Raw genomic sequence first — 14587 nt, 5'->3', positions numbered from 1 at the left:
AGACTTCAAGTCATCAATATTAGAGGGAGCAATACACGATATTAAGAACTGGGGTATGTAAACTTTTGATTTTAGGTTGTCATTAAGATTTAAAAAGAGAAAACACAGTAGTTTGACAATAAATGGCTTCACCCAACCAATAACCATGAGCGGAGAAAAAGTTTTTTTTGTTATCATTCATATTCTCTGAAACAAGGCCAAAAAAGGGAAAATTCTGCCAGGGTATGTAAACTTTTGAGCACAACTATAATATAATTAATGAGAATATGATCGATTAAAGTTCAGCATTTCTGCAAAGTTCACTTAAAGCACCACTCCAACTGTTTTTTTTTATTTTACTGCTATAATGATGTTACTAGTACTAATGTAAGTTCCCTGCCCCATGTAATATACTGCCTTCATCTGTTATCAGCGCTCCTCCGGTTGGTCTACTGCAGGTTGTGACCTGCCAGATCACTCCAGTGATTGCTGGCGATCTGGAAGTCAAAACTCAGTGTAAGTTTATGAGAGCCAGAACGAGGCTCTGATAAACTTGCATTGAAAGCTTGTGCCCGTTTGGGACCGGAGAGGTGCGGGCAATAGCAGAAGACAGCAGCTGGTAAATATATTACTAGAGTAAGGGAACTTACATTAGTGGCACCACTCCAGCGCTGAAATAAAAAAAGCTGGAATGGTGCTTTGCATTGAACTAAGGTACCTATTAATCACCTGCCCCAGTCCCCTCTCTGGATGATTTTGTTTTTTCAACTGCCCATTGGTTTACAATGGCAACCTGATGCACTCCATTGGCGATGATCCATCCAGGTCACATTAACTTTGCTCAGGCAAAGGAACGCCACTTAAAAGGTGGTTTCCCACAAACAAAAGTTCATTTTAATCAATAGGCCTTAAGGATATCAACTGTTAGCTACTTCCAGGTTTTATATCATATTATGAATGCATCTACTATTTATTAACTATGGGCTTGTAGCTACCTGCTGATGCCTTTCATTGCACTTTGTCATCACTCTAGTCTACAGTATTTTGTATTCTTTTAATACAATTGATTCAATGAAAATCCTTTTTATTTTGCTACTCCTCGGTTCTTTGTAAAATCTTTCTATACGCTCTCCAGATCCCTAATTTAGTTGCTTTTCCTTGTACACCGGTCCAACTGGCCTTACTGCCAACATCCGTAAAAGAAAATGTATGTGTTCTTGTTTTCTTCGTAGCTGGTGTTGCTTTGAAATTATAGAATGGGCTTTGATGCTGCTAATATATACATAATAATATATTAGCTAAAGACCTGCTGTATATTAAATCTTTATCCTTAATTATTGGTATTCATTTTGACCTCAAAAATGTTTGATGTCTGTGATTTTTTATTAAGTTGTCCGGAAAAAGTGTCAACACGAAAGCATTTACTGAAACCAGTATTTTGGTCGTACTGAAACTAAGGCTGAAATCACAGATCCATGAAACACAAACCCTCCTTAGATCATAAGACCCAGACATGAATATATTTCTACAGCTTTCTGGATAAGGATTTTTTTTAAACTACACAGATTTTCAATAATTGTTATTGGTTGTTTACAGAGTACTTTATCTGTTGATATCTGTCTGCTGAGATATAAAGCAAAAGGAACCGAATTAAACAAAAAATAAAAACAAGTGCAGTAAGAGGCAAAAGAAAGTTAGAATGGAAAATAAAGGTCTTATGTGACTTTTTTTTTATATTGCATCAGTATAGCTTCATTCCTCATTTTAGATTTATCAATACCATAATAAAAATACGGTAATAAAAAAGAGCTCCCTCTAAGTAGTTGTTTTTTGTTAAATGACATGTTCCAAAATATTTCCATAGAAGTTTTTGCGGGATGTAGCTCCTGTATAATGTATAATGTTATACCTGGTCAATATTGCTGATTCTTAAAACGATAGTCAAAATCTTCAAGACAAAATATTCAATATTTCATCACGCAACCATATCTTAAATAATTATTCTTTGAAGTGACAAGATATAATAAGAGGAGCAAATTGCATGATGGTGAGCAGTTTTCAATTATATTTATATGCTTTTATAATATATCATAACTGCACAAAAGAAACCTGGGAATTTACCCTGTAGTAAACAAGACACTAGACTCGGAAAATATAGTAATTATTCTATCAGGGTTTTTTTTCTCCCCACTGACATTGATGTGCAATTCTGAATTTTTTTCATAAGACATATAAAATATATTATCTGAAGAAAGATCTATTCAGAAAACTTAATGTACAATTCGAAATTTTTTGTTATATGCTTTGTGTGAATTCAGCAAAATGGTGGAGGCGCGTACACTATTTTTTTGATTTGTTGAAAACTGGGAAGGTGGCAAAAAAAACCATATTTTTTTAAAGAAGCACTCCTGCCATCAAAGTTTTTATTCTCTTAATATATTGCAATCACAATATTATATAGCACAGTGTACTTACAATTGCTCATTTTGCTTTTCTACCCAGCTAATTCTTCTATTTTCTCTGCTCTATATAGAAACCGGAAGTGTCTTTTCCCTGCATTTATCATCCCCCTCTTTACCTCCTGACCCAGCTGCTCCCTCCTCCCCCTGCCAGAGACCTTTGCAGTGACTCATGACTCATGCAGAGAAAATTGACCTCCTGTATCTACATAGAGCTTAGAAGGATTCAGCTAGTCTGTTTTTAATCACGTAATGTCATAGACCTAATCGAAAACATAAAAATTAGCTGGGTAGAAGGGCAAAATGAGCAACTGAAAGTATACAGTGCTATATAATATGATGACTGCAATATATTAAGAGGATGCAAATTTTGACGGGAGGAAGAGTGCTTCTTTAATGCAATGAGTATAGCATTTTTTACCTTTCTTGGTTAAGTTTCCACAATGTGTTTTTGGTGGATTTTTGATGTTGAGTATTTTCACTGGACCAAAAATGCAGTGTCTTACAGTTCCAGCAAAGTGGATGAGATTTATAGAAATCTCCTGCCCACTGTGCTTTTTTTGCAACGTAAACTGACCTGTGGTGGATTTTTAAAATCAGTAACATGTCAATTTCATCTTACAAATACACTGAGTGCATGGATTTTCCCCATAGTCTTACATTATATGCGGAAAATCCGCAGGTAAAAACGCATGTAATCTGTTCATAAATGTAGCAATAAAGTTTAGTCAAAGAAAAATACCAGCAGCTTAGCTTAAAACTTGACTTACAAAAAAGAGACAAAAACCACAGCTTCAAAAATGCGATAAAATGCAATGTAAACAACGCAAGTAACCAAATTTACATAACATTTGCAGAAATCAACCTGAACCTGACCACTCACATAAATGCACTGCGATACTTCTGTAATATAAAGTATTATGAATGTCAACAAAAGGGTAGGTTCAAGTGACCGTATAAAAATTGTTCAGAGCATCATCCAGAATATTCTGATTATTTTGTTCTCACTTGTTATTCGTGTGCAGTCCATTTTTTTACAGCATCAGCTATTAATCATTTACAGGACCATTTACAGTTTCAGAATTGCAATGTATCCGTAAAAATTGGATGCTATACTGTATATAATTGTATATATCTCCCATTGAAAAAGGTTGGTAGCATAGTAGAAAAAGGAGAACACCATGATGCCCGACCTCTAAAGAAATAACTCACCCAAAGTGTAGAGAGTATGATGTTTAACAGTGAAATCCATCCTGTCTCATCAATGCCCATACTTTCATCAGGAATCTGGTTGCATATTATAGCCAGGTTCCTGTTGCTGACTTTGCAGACATAGAACAGAAATTAGACTATTGTACTATAGACTTTAAAGAAGTTGTCCACTACTTTTTATAATGGCCCCAATATGCTTATCCTCGGCAGATAAGTGTTTTTGAATTCTCCCACGCTGTCAGTGACGTGCATGAGGTGAGCTGAGTTCATTGGACATGAACTCGGCTCATCTGGATGCTGTCACAGCGACACACTGAGGAGCACAAGCATGCCTGCGCTTCTCAGTGTCTGTGGCATGGCTAGCTGGATGGCAGCTTTCGGCTGCGATCCAGCCTGTCATGTGAATGTAGCAGAGCTGGAGCCGTCGTGGGAACCATGGAAAGGTAAGGATGATGTTGGTTTATTATTTTACTTTTATTTACAAAAATACTCCTCCACACCTTGGGCTATGTTCACAAGTAGCTTTTTTTATGCGTTTTTGCACGTTTGTATTGCTTTCAACCGTGACAAATGCATTCACCGGGAAATGTAATTTTAACATTTTACAACCTTATCTGGCCATGTGCTGTGTGACACATGCAAACAGTGCAAAAAAGACATGGGAACAGCATGGGTAAGACACCTGGAAGCATCTCTGACACCCAGGTCACTGCCTAAAAGTGTGCCCATCAGAAGTGATCCTTGCCGCATCAGAAGATGTAGACTTGCAACTATCCCCGTGCAAGTCCTTGTCCCAGGGCAGTGTTCAATTGTACCTCCCCCATAACTTGCAATACAAGCGCAAGTATGCAGCCTGCCACCCACCCACCCCCAGGCTGCAATACCATACTGCTAGCTTGCTTGCACTTGAAATTGGGCCTTTTAGGCATGTGGAGGTGGAATCTGGCCACCACGTCATAGTTGCGTCGGTAGCATGGTATTCATACTCAGTCCCCAGCCGCCCGGCGGCCGGGTGTCCACGCTTGGTCCCCAGCCGCCAGGGGGCAACCGGGTGTCCATACTCAGTCCCCAGCCGCCCCACGGCCGGGTGCCCACACACAGTCCCCAGCCGCGTGGGGGTGGCCGGGTGTCCATAAATGGTCCCCAGCCGCCCCTATTTGTCCCGGTGCGCCTTATACACAAGCGCGCATACCAAAACATTACCTGTGCCCTCCCCAGTGCATTTAGTGGGAAGGACAGCCTAACCACAAACACGTGGACAAGTGAATGTGGCCAGGAATGGTCCATCTCACTGACGCCTTCACACTGGGTTAATATTGTGGAAGCCGGGACACAGTTGGACACTGGGATGCAACACGTCCTTCAGACATGGAGGATTGCGGGTCCTGAGTCAATCAGGCTTCAACACAAAGTTCAGAAGGTAGACAGCAGCAGTGGTCGGCCTCCTACACAACGAGTAAATTATTCATGATCATGAGGCCATCCACCTCCTTAGCTTTCTGTTCCTTGGAATGCAAGCGCATGTATGTAGTAGCAGCTAGGCCTGAGGTGGTCAGCGTTTTGGCGCATATTCTACCTCCTTCGAGGATTGCTGGATGTTTTCCTGCTACTATCCCAGTTCTATGACTCCCGTTAAAACAAAGCTTCAGGTGATGAATGATGGATGAGGTGGTGGCAAAGGAGAAAGAGCAGTAGGAACAGGGACCATTCACATCAATATCAGGCCAGCCAACCACACAGGCCTTGTAGGAGGCAATGCAATGCCCTTTGCAAGAGTCGTGGAGGTTAGAGGTAATTAAAAACAACATGTCAATGCCCCTTGGAAGAGCTGTGGAGTTCAGAGTGGTTTAACAAGACGGTTTTAATGCCCCTTAGAAGAGACGTGGAGTTCAGAGTGGTTTAACAAGACAGTTTTAATTCCCCTTGGAAGAGATGTGGAGGTCACAGTAGCTTAACAAGATGGTTTTAATGCCCCTTGGAAGAGACGTGGAGTTCAGAGTGGTTTAACAAAACAGTTTTAATGCCCCTTGGAAGAGTGGTGGAGGTTACAGTGGAATAAAAAGACAATATCAATGCCCCGTGGAAGAGACGTGGAGGTCACAGTAGCTTAACAAGACGATTATAATTCCCCTTACAAGAGCCATGCAGTACAGCATATTAAAAACATTATTCCCATTATTGGGGAGTGGGTCTCCCATAGTCTTTGCATATGCCTTCCAAGCAAAAGCTGCCAAAAATTAGGAAGAAGGAACTTGCAATGTCCTTTACAAGTGCCATGCAGTACAGCATATTAAAAACATTATTCCCATTATTGGAGAGTGGGTCTCCCATAGTCTTTGCCTATGCCTTCCAAGCAAAAGCTGCCAAAAATTAGGACAGAGGAACTTGCAATGCTGGCAACAGGGACCACGGTCACCCTGGTGGTATAGTGGTCGTGGAGGCTGAGGATAAGGAGAAGAGCAAAAAACTGCCGAAATGAGGAAGCGTATACCCATGTGTGGGTGTGAAGCGATGCATGGGAATACACCTCCTGAAATAACACAGTAGATTTGACTTTATGTTACTCTGCTGTCATTTGGTGGTGATGAGAAGTCTGGCCCAATCCAGCCCTTGCTCATTTTGATAAGGGTCAGCTTGTCAGCATTGTCAGTTGACAGGCGAGTGCGCTTATCAGTTATAATTCCCCCAGTGACACTAAAAACACGCTCCGATAACACGCTAGCGGCAGGACAGGCCATGACCTCCAAGGCATACAGAGTGAGTTCATTCCAAGTGTCTAGCTTGGATACCGAATAATTTAAAGGCGCAGAGGAATCACGGAGGACGCTGGTACTCCCTCACCATCTTTTGAAAATTTCCACTCCTTGTGAGAGTACCCTGCGCCTCAGGGCCTGTAAGCTGGGCAGGTCTCAGAAAACTGTCCTAGAACATTGACAGTGTTCCCCTGCCTCTGCTGGATTGGAGTTGCGTCTCTCTCGCCTGTATGCCTTAGTTGGGCAGCGAACTGTGACCTCTGCCGCTACCGTGTTCAGATGGGAATTTTTTTAATAGTTCTGCAGCAAGGGCCTTCTGGTACTGCCCCATTTTTGTAGACCTCTCCAACTCAGGAATAAGAGAGTGAAGTTCTCCTTGTAGAGGGGGTCTAAAAGTGTCATCAACCAGTAATGACTGTCACCCAACATTTTGACAATGCGAGGGTCACGGTTAAGGCAGCGTAACATAAAGTCAGCCATGGGTGCCAGACTGGTAATGGGCAAGACTTCCGTGTCCTCACCAAGATGACGACTGATAGTGTTGAGCGATCACTAAAATGCTCGGGTGCTCGAAGCTCGGGCTGAGCTTACCGCGATACTCGGGTGCTCGACCCGAGCAACGAGGCCAATGTTAGTCTATGAGAGACCCGAGCATTTTTGCGGCAGCACCCCCGGCAGTCTGTAGAAAGCCTAAAAAGTGCCCAAAACGATAGTGACAGTGCTCAAAAGACATGGGGGCAGCATGGGGATCGCCCCTGGAAGCATTTCTGACCCCCAGGTCACTGCTGTCAACAACGTGGTCAGAGGTATTAAGCCACTTTTGCGGGCTCACAATAAAACGTTCAAAAACGAAACTGAAACGGTTTTCCTGTGAAATATGTTAAGGAATTTCCTTTCCAGGGTAAAAACTTGTGTATAAGGTAAAATAAATAACCAAAAACAAAAAAACTCCTACACACCTTGGGCTATGTTCACAAGTAGCATTTTTCATGCGTTTTTGCACTTTTGTATTGCTTTCAACCGTGACAAATGCATTCAATGGGAAATGTCATTTTAACATTTTACAACCTTATCTGGCCATGTGCTGTGTGACACATGCATACAGTGCTGAAAAGACAAGGGATCAGCATGGGGAAGACCCCTGGAAGCATCTCTGACCCTCAGGTCACTGTCTAAAAGTGTGCCCATCAGAAGTGATCCTTGCCGCATCAGAAGATGCAGACTTGCAACTATCCCCATGCAAGTCCTTGTCCCAGGGCAGTGTTCAATTGTACCTCCCCCATTCCTTGCAATGCAAGCGAAAATATGCAGCCAACCACCCACCCACCAGCAGGCTGCAATACCATACTGCTAGCTTTCACTTGAAATGGGGCCTTTTAGTTTGGAGGAGGCCGAAGCTGGCCACTACCTCATGGAATCTTCGGCAGCGAGGTATCCATACTCTGTCCCCAGCCGCCCGGCGGCCGGGTGTCCACGCTCGGTCCCCAGCCGCCAGGTGGCGGCCAGGTGTCCATACTCGGTCCCCAGCAGCCCTGATTTCTCCTGTCACCTTCCCCCACACTTTTCTTAGCCTGGCCTGCTTTAGGGCAGCATTGGACGAGCCCACCAGAGAACCAGACTCCTCCGGTGGGCCCTGGCTTCTCCATCAGGAGAGTTGAGAGTGCCTAGGTGAGGAGCATGATGATGATGATAGAAGTTAGCATCTGCTTTGTTTTCTTGGAATGCAAGCGCATGTATGTAGTAGCGGCTAGGCCTGAGGTGGTCCGCGTTTTGGCGCATATCCTACCTCCTCCGAGGATTGCTGGATGTTTTCCTGCTACTATCCCAGTTCTATGAGTCCAGTTAAAACAAAGCTTCAGGTGATAAATGATGGATGAGGTGGTGGCAAAGGAGAAAGAGCAGGAGGAACAGGGACCATTCACATCAATATCAGGCCAGTCAACCAGATATGTCTTGTAGGATATGTTTCTGTAACAAAAGGAGCGGTTCGGCTACACAGTTATAGGGCATACAGTGAGTGCAATGCCTACCAAAAATTTCGAGCCACTCCAATGCCCCTTGGAAATGACATGGAGGTCAGAGGGCGTTAACTAAACCTTTTTTTTCGATTTATAGCAACTGGGTCTCCCGTGCACTGTTGGCCTAAGCAGTGAATGGAAGGCTTTCCAAAAATTATGAGGAACTGCAATGCCCCTTGTGAGAGTACCCCGCGCCTCAGGGCCTGTAAGCTGGGCGGGTGTCAGAAAACTGTCCCAGAACGTTGACAGTGTTCCCCTGCCTCTGCTGGATTGGAGTTGAATCTCTCTCGCCTGTACGCCTTGGTTGGGCAACGAACTGTGACCCCTGCTGCTAGCGTGTTCAGATGGGAATTTTTTTAAGAGTTCTGCAGCAAGGGCCTTCTGGAATTGCCCCATTTTTGTAGACCTCTCCACCTCAGGAATAAGAGAGTGAAAGTTCTCCTTGTAGCTGGGGTCTACAAGTGTCACCAACCAGTAATGACTGTCACCCAACATTTTGACAACGCGAGGGTCACGGTTAAGGCAGCGTAACATAAAGTCAGCCATGCGTGCCAGACTGGTAACGGGCAAGATTTCCGTGACCTCACCAAGATGACGACTGACCATGCTCTCCTCCTCCTCCTCCTCTTCCTCCTCCCCCCTGTCCTCAGGCCACCCACGCTGAACCGACGGTATGACACTTGTACAGGTACTACCGTCTACAACGCATGATAGCAGCTCCTGTTCTTCCTCCTCCTCTTCCTCCTCCTCTTCCTCTCCCTCATTGTCCCCCAATGCACGTTGGGATGAGATGAGGCTGGGCTGTGTGTAATCGCCCGCTACGGCTTCTTGATCCATCTCATCATACTCTGGCTGCAATGCCTCCTCTTTAATTCTCTGCAGAGAGCGTTGCAAAAGACAGACAAGTGGGATGCTGACACTAATGATGGCGTCATCGCCACTCACCATCTTGGTGGCCTCCTCAAAGTTTGTCAGGATGGTACATATGTCAGACATCCAGGTCCACTCCTGAGGTCTTATGTGTGGAGTCTGACCTGAATATCGACGGCCTTGTTGCAGCTGGTACTCCACAACTGCTCTCTTCTGCTCACAAATCCTTTGCAACATGTGGAGGGTAGAGTTCCAACGTGTGGGGACATCACACACCAGTCGGTGTGCCGGAAGCTGCAAACGCTGCTGCAACACAGCAAGGGCGGCGGAAGCTGTAGCCGACTTGCGAAAATGAGCTGAAAGGCTTCGTACTTTCACGAGCAGATCTGGCAACTCGGGGTACGATTTAAGAAACTGCTGAACCACGAGGTTAAGCACATGAGCCAGGCATGGTACGTGTGTGATCTCACCTCGCCTCAGAGCCGCCACCAGGTTACGGCCATTATCACACACGACCATGCCGGGATGTAGGTTCAGCGGTCTCAGCCACAGATCTGCCTGCTCTTTCACAGCTGTCCACAACTCACAAGCAGTGTGAGGTTTATCACGTAAGCTTATGAGTTTCAGCACAGCCTGTTGCCGCTTGGCGGAGGCAGTACTGCAATGCTTCCAGCTTGTAACTGATGCGGTGATATCTGAGGTGGAGGCTGAACATGAGGAGGAGGAGGATGCGCAGGAGCTGTACACTGTGGGGGCAACTCTGACTGATATAGGGCCCGCAATCCTCGGTGTGGGGAGGATGTGTTCTGTCCGAAGGTCCGACTGGGTCCCGGCTTCCACTATGTTTGCCCAGTGTGCCGTCAGAGAGATGTACCGTCCCTGGCCACAAGCACTTGTCCACGTGTCCGTTGTCAGGTGGACTCTCCCAGTAACTGCGTTGTTGAGGGCACGGCAGATGCTTTGGGACACGTGCTTGTGTAGTGCGGGGATGGCACACCGGGCAAAATAGTGTCGGCTGGGGACCGAGTACCGAGGGACGGACATCGCCATAAGATTGCGGAAGGATTCCATCTCCACCAGCCTAAAAGGCAGCATTTCCAATGCAAGCAGTCGTGAAATGTGCGAATTTAGGACTGTGGCCTGTGGGGCTTTAGCTGCGAATTTCCGCTTTCGTTCAAAGGTCTGGGATATGGACAATTGAATGCTGCGGTGGGACGTGGACGTGGATGTTGATGCTGTTTCTTGAGAAACTGCCATAACAAGTGAAGACTGAGAGGAGGGGGCATCTTTACATGCAGTATGGACAGGGGATTGCCTTGCACACACAACAGGGGGTTCTATTGCACGCACAACAGTGGAAGAAGCAGTGGTGACACCCGCTGACACTGGTCGTGGACCCTGGGTTTCGCCCCACAAAGTCGGGTGCTTTGCTGCCATGTGCCTGATCATGCTGGTGGTGGTCAGGCTGGTAGTTTTGTCACCCCTGCTGATGCTGGCATGGCAGGTGGAACATATGGCCTTTTTGGGGTTATCAGCAGAGTCTTTAAAAAAATTCCAGACTCTGGAAGACCTACCACTTGTACTGGCAACGTCCCTCGTGTTGGTGTTATGAGGAACGGTTGCCTGCCTTCTGTCTGCGGCCACCACACTGCTTCTTCCTGCCTGTTGGGGTACTCTGCCTCCCTCCCCCTGTGTGCTGCTGGACTCACTCTGCATGTCCTCCTTCCACGTTGGGTCAGTTACTAGATCATCCACCACCTCCTCCTCTTCCACTTGCGCACCACGATCCTCCTCCTCACTTCCTGGCAATTGTGTCTCGTCATCGTCCACCTCTTGTGACAGATTGCCAACGTCGACTTCCTGTGGCCATGACTGTTCAAATATTTGGGCATTGCAACATGGGATCTCCTCTTCCACCACTTCAAGCGTAACAGGCGAGGGGCCCAAATATGGAAATGGACCAGTGAACAGCTCTTCAGAGTGTCCAAGTGTGGGATCACTTGCTGTCTAACGACACTCGGCATGGCGGGAGGAAGGAGCATCAGGGTGAGGAGGAGTATGCGGTCGAGACTCACGGCTACTAAGAGTTGACCGTGTGGAAGACAGACCGGAGGTGGTGGTGCCCAGGTAACTGGTAGTATTGTATGCTATCCAATTAATAACCTGTTCACACTGATCAGTTCTCAATACTGGTGTTGTTCTGTGCTTCCCTAATAATTCGGTCAAGAAGTGGGAGCGAGAAGATGTGGCTGTTGGTTGTGGCACATTTTTACCTTGGCCACGGCCCCATCCTCTGCACGAACCATCACCAGAACGTCCACTTCCACGTCCCTTGCCACGCGCCTTGCCCATTGTAAATGAAGTAAAATAGCTTACACTTGCACTATCAATGGAAAAAGGGTAATAAAGAGTAGATTACAAACGTGGAAGAGGAAAACCACAGTTATTGTTTACTGGGGTATACCACACTTTTTTAAATAGAGATATTTGCGGCTGAACAGTGAGCGACACACTCAAACTGTTTTTTTTAGATACAAATGGCCCAAAAGTGGATAATACAGAGGTTTGTACCGTGGAACTGCAAAACCAAACTTGTATTTCTCGGGCCTACACCAGACTATTTTCAATAGATATATTTGTATCTGAAAAATCAGGGAGACACTATTATTTTTTTTTTTACAGCAAAAAATGCAAAAAGCAAGATAATAGAGATTTTTTACCGTGGAACAGCAAAAGCACACTTCTGTCTCTCTGGCCTACACCAAACTATTTTCAACAGATATATTTGTGTCTGAAAAATCAGGGAGACACTATTATTATTTTTATACAGCAAAAAATGCCAAAAACAGGATAATAGAGATGTTTTACCGTGGAACATCAAAACCACAGTAATAATTTACTGGTGTATACCAGGCTTTTTAAAATATATATATATTTGCGGCTGAACAGTGAGCGACACACTCAAACTGTTTTTTTTAGATACAAATGGCCCAAAAGTGGATAATACAGAGGTTTGTACCGTGGAACTGCAAAACCACACTTGTATTTCTCGGGCATATACCAGACTATTTTCAACAGATATATTTGTGTCTGAAAAATCAGGGAGACACTATTTTTTTTTTTTTACAGCAAAAAATGCAAAAAGCAGGATAATAGAGATTTTTTACCGTGGAACAGCAAAAGCACACTTCTGTCTCTCTGGCCTACACCAGACTATTTTCAACAGATATATTTGTGTCTGAAAAATCAGGGAGACACTATTATTATTTTTATACAGCAAAAAATGCCAAAAACAGGATAATAGAGATGTTTTACCGTGGAACATCAAAACCACAGTAATAATTTACTGGTGTATACCAGGCTTTTTAAAATATATATATATTTGCGGCTGAACAGTGAGCAACACACTCAAACTGTTTTTTTTAGATACAAATGGCCCAAAAGTGGATAATACAGAGGTTTGTACCGTGGAACTGCAAAACCACACTTGTATTTCTCGGGCATACACCAGACTATTTTCAACAGATATATTTGTGTCTGAAAAATCAGGGAGACACTATTTTTTTTTTTTTACAGCAAAAAATGCAAAAAGCAGGATAATAGAGATTTTTTACCGTGGAACAGCAAAAGCACACTTCTGTCTCTCTGGCCTACACCAGACTATTTTCAACAGATATATTTGTGTCTGAAAAATCAGGGAGACACTATTATTATTTTTATACAGCAAAAATGCCAAAACAGGATAATAGAGATGTTTTACCGTGGAACATCAAAACCACAGTAATAATTTACTGGTGTATACCAGGCTTTTTAAAATATATATATATTTGCGGCTGAACAGTGAGCGACACACTCAAACTGTTTTTTTTAGATACAAATGGCCCATAGAACTGCAAAACCACACTTCTATTTCTCTGGCCTACACCAGACTATTTTCAACAGATATATTTGTGTCTGAAAAGTCAGAGGCACACTTTTTTTTTTGGGGGGGGGGACGACACCAAAAGGATAATAAGATGGGTATTTGTACATTGTGAAGGAGGAAAAAAAAAAGAGTATTTATATTAAAAAAAAGGATTTTTCCTGGCCCCCGGGACCTGGAGCTAAGTCCAGCAATTTCAGCAACAGGAGCAGCACACAAGACTGTAATGCAGCGTTTGCTGGTATAACCACTGCGTCTCCTATACAGCCTGCCTGCCTGCCTGATATACCTGGGATGGATATTAGTCCTGAGAAGGACTGTTTGTTTGATCTGGCAGCCTTTACAGACCCTACACTAACTATTTTGCAGGATACATCTCTCCCTAAATCAGCAGCGCTGTCCCTACACTGTCTGATCCGGAGCGACTGTGTCCAAGATGGCGGCGCCCGGTTTTAAATACTCGAGGTGACGCTGTGCGGCCAGCCAATCACTGTAATGCCCACAAACAACATGGCTGCGGCATTACAGTGACGGGCTGGCAATCCCTGCATGTTCATTGGCTCTGTAAAGAGCGCCAAACATTCAGGGCGGAGACCCGAGCTCCCGCCCGAGTAACCCGGAAATGCTCGGTGCTCGGCGAGTACCGAGCAGTGTCGAGCATGTTCGCTCAACACTACTAGGTATTCAGCTGGGGGCTGATATTAGTAGCCTGGGAAGCTCCGTTGGTATTACCCTCTTCCCAGGCATCAAACATCTGCCCCAGCCATCTGCTTAACCTCCACTAGAGACTAAAATTACGGGGAACCCCACGCCAATTTTTTTTTTTTAATAAATCCATTTACACTAAATGACAAGTACAGTAAGCAACACTATCACTGTACTACTTATATATGTGACTGACATGTTTCTATCTATCTAATCTATGTGTGATGCTCTATTCTTTCTGTTCTAAATTGTCGGGTAAAGGTGTATGCCGCTGCTGAATTGCCAGCCGGCTTTTTTAAAGAGAGTGTCTTCTAAGCAGTTTGTAAGCTTTTGGACTCCTTTGAAGGTGTTTTCTATGTGTTTTCTATGTGTTTTTGTTTGCCTGCCATTGGTTTTAATGGTGTTCGACGGTGTTCTAAGGTGTTCGACGAACAGTTCCATGAACATCCCGGTGTTCGACGAACCGAACCCGAACACTTCGGGGATGGCTCAACACTAGTCACAAGGTGTTCCTATTCACTTGTATTGGGCTGTAATGTAGCTGTGACACATAGCAATTATTGGCCTCTCAACCTGTTTCACAGCTAAATTCGCTATGTAGCCTTAGCCATAAAAAGGGGATGCCCTATCTTAAGCTTAAAGTCTGCAGTCAATCTATACACTATATTG

This window comes from Phyllobates terribilis, unplaced genomic scaffold (genome assembly GCF_046119375.1).
Source record: "Phyllobates terribilis strain yellow unplaced genomic scaffold, ASM4611937v1 Scaffold_5__5_contigs__length_657084704, whole genome shotgun sequence".
Lineage (NCBI taxonomy): Eukaryota > Metazoa > Chordata > Amphibia > Anura > Dendrobatidae > Phyllobates > Phyllobates terribilis.
Note: the sequence above shows the minus strand (reverse complement) of the source record.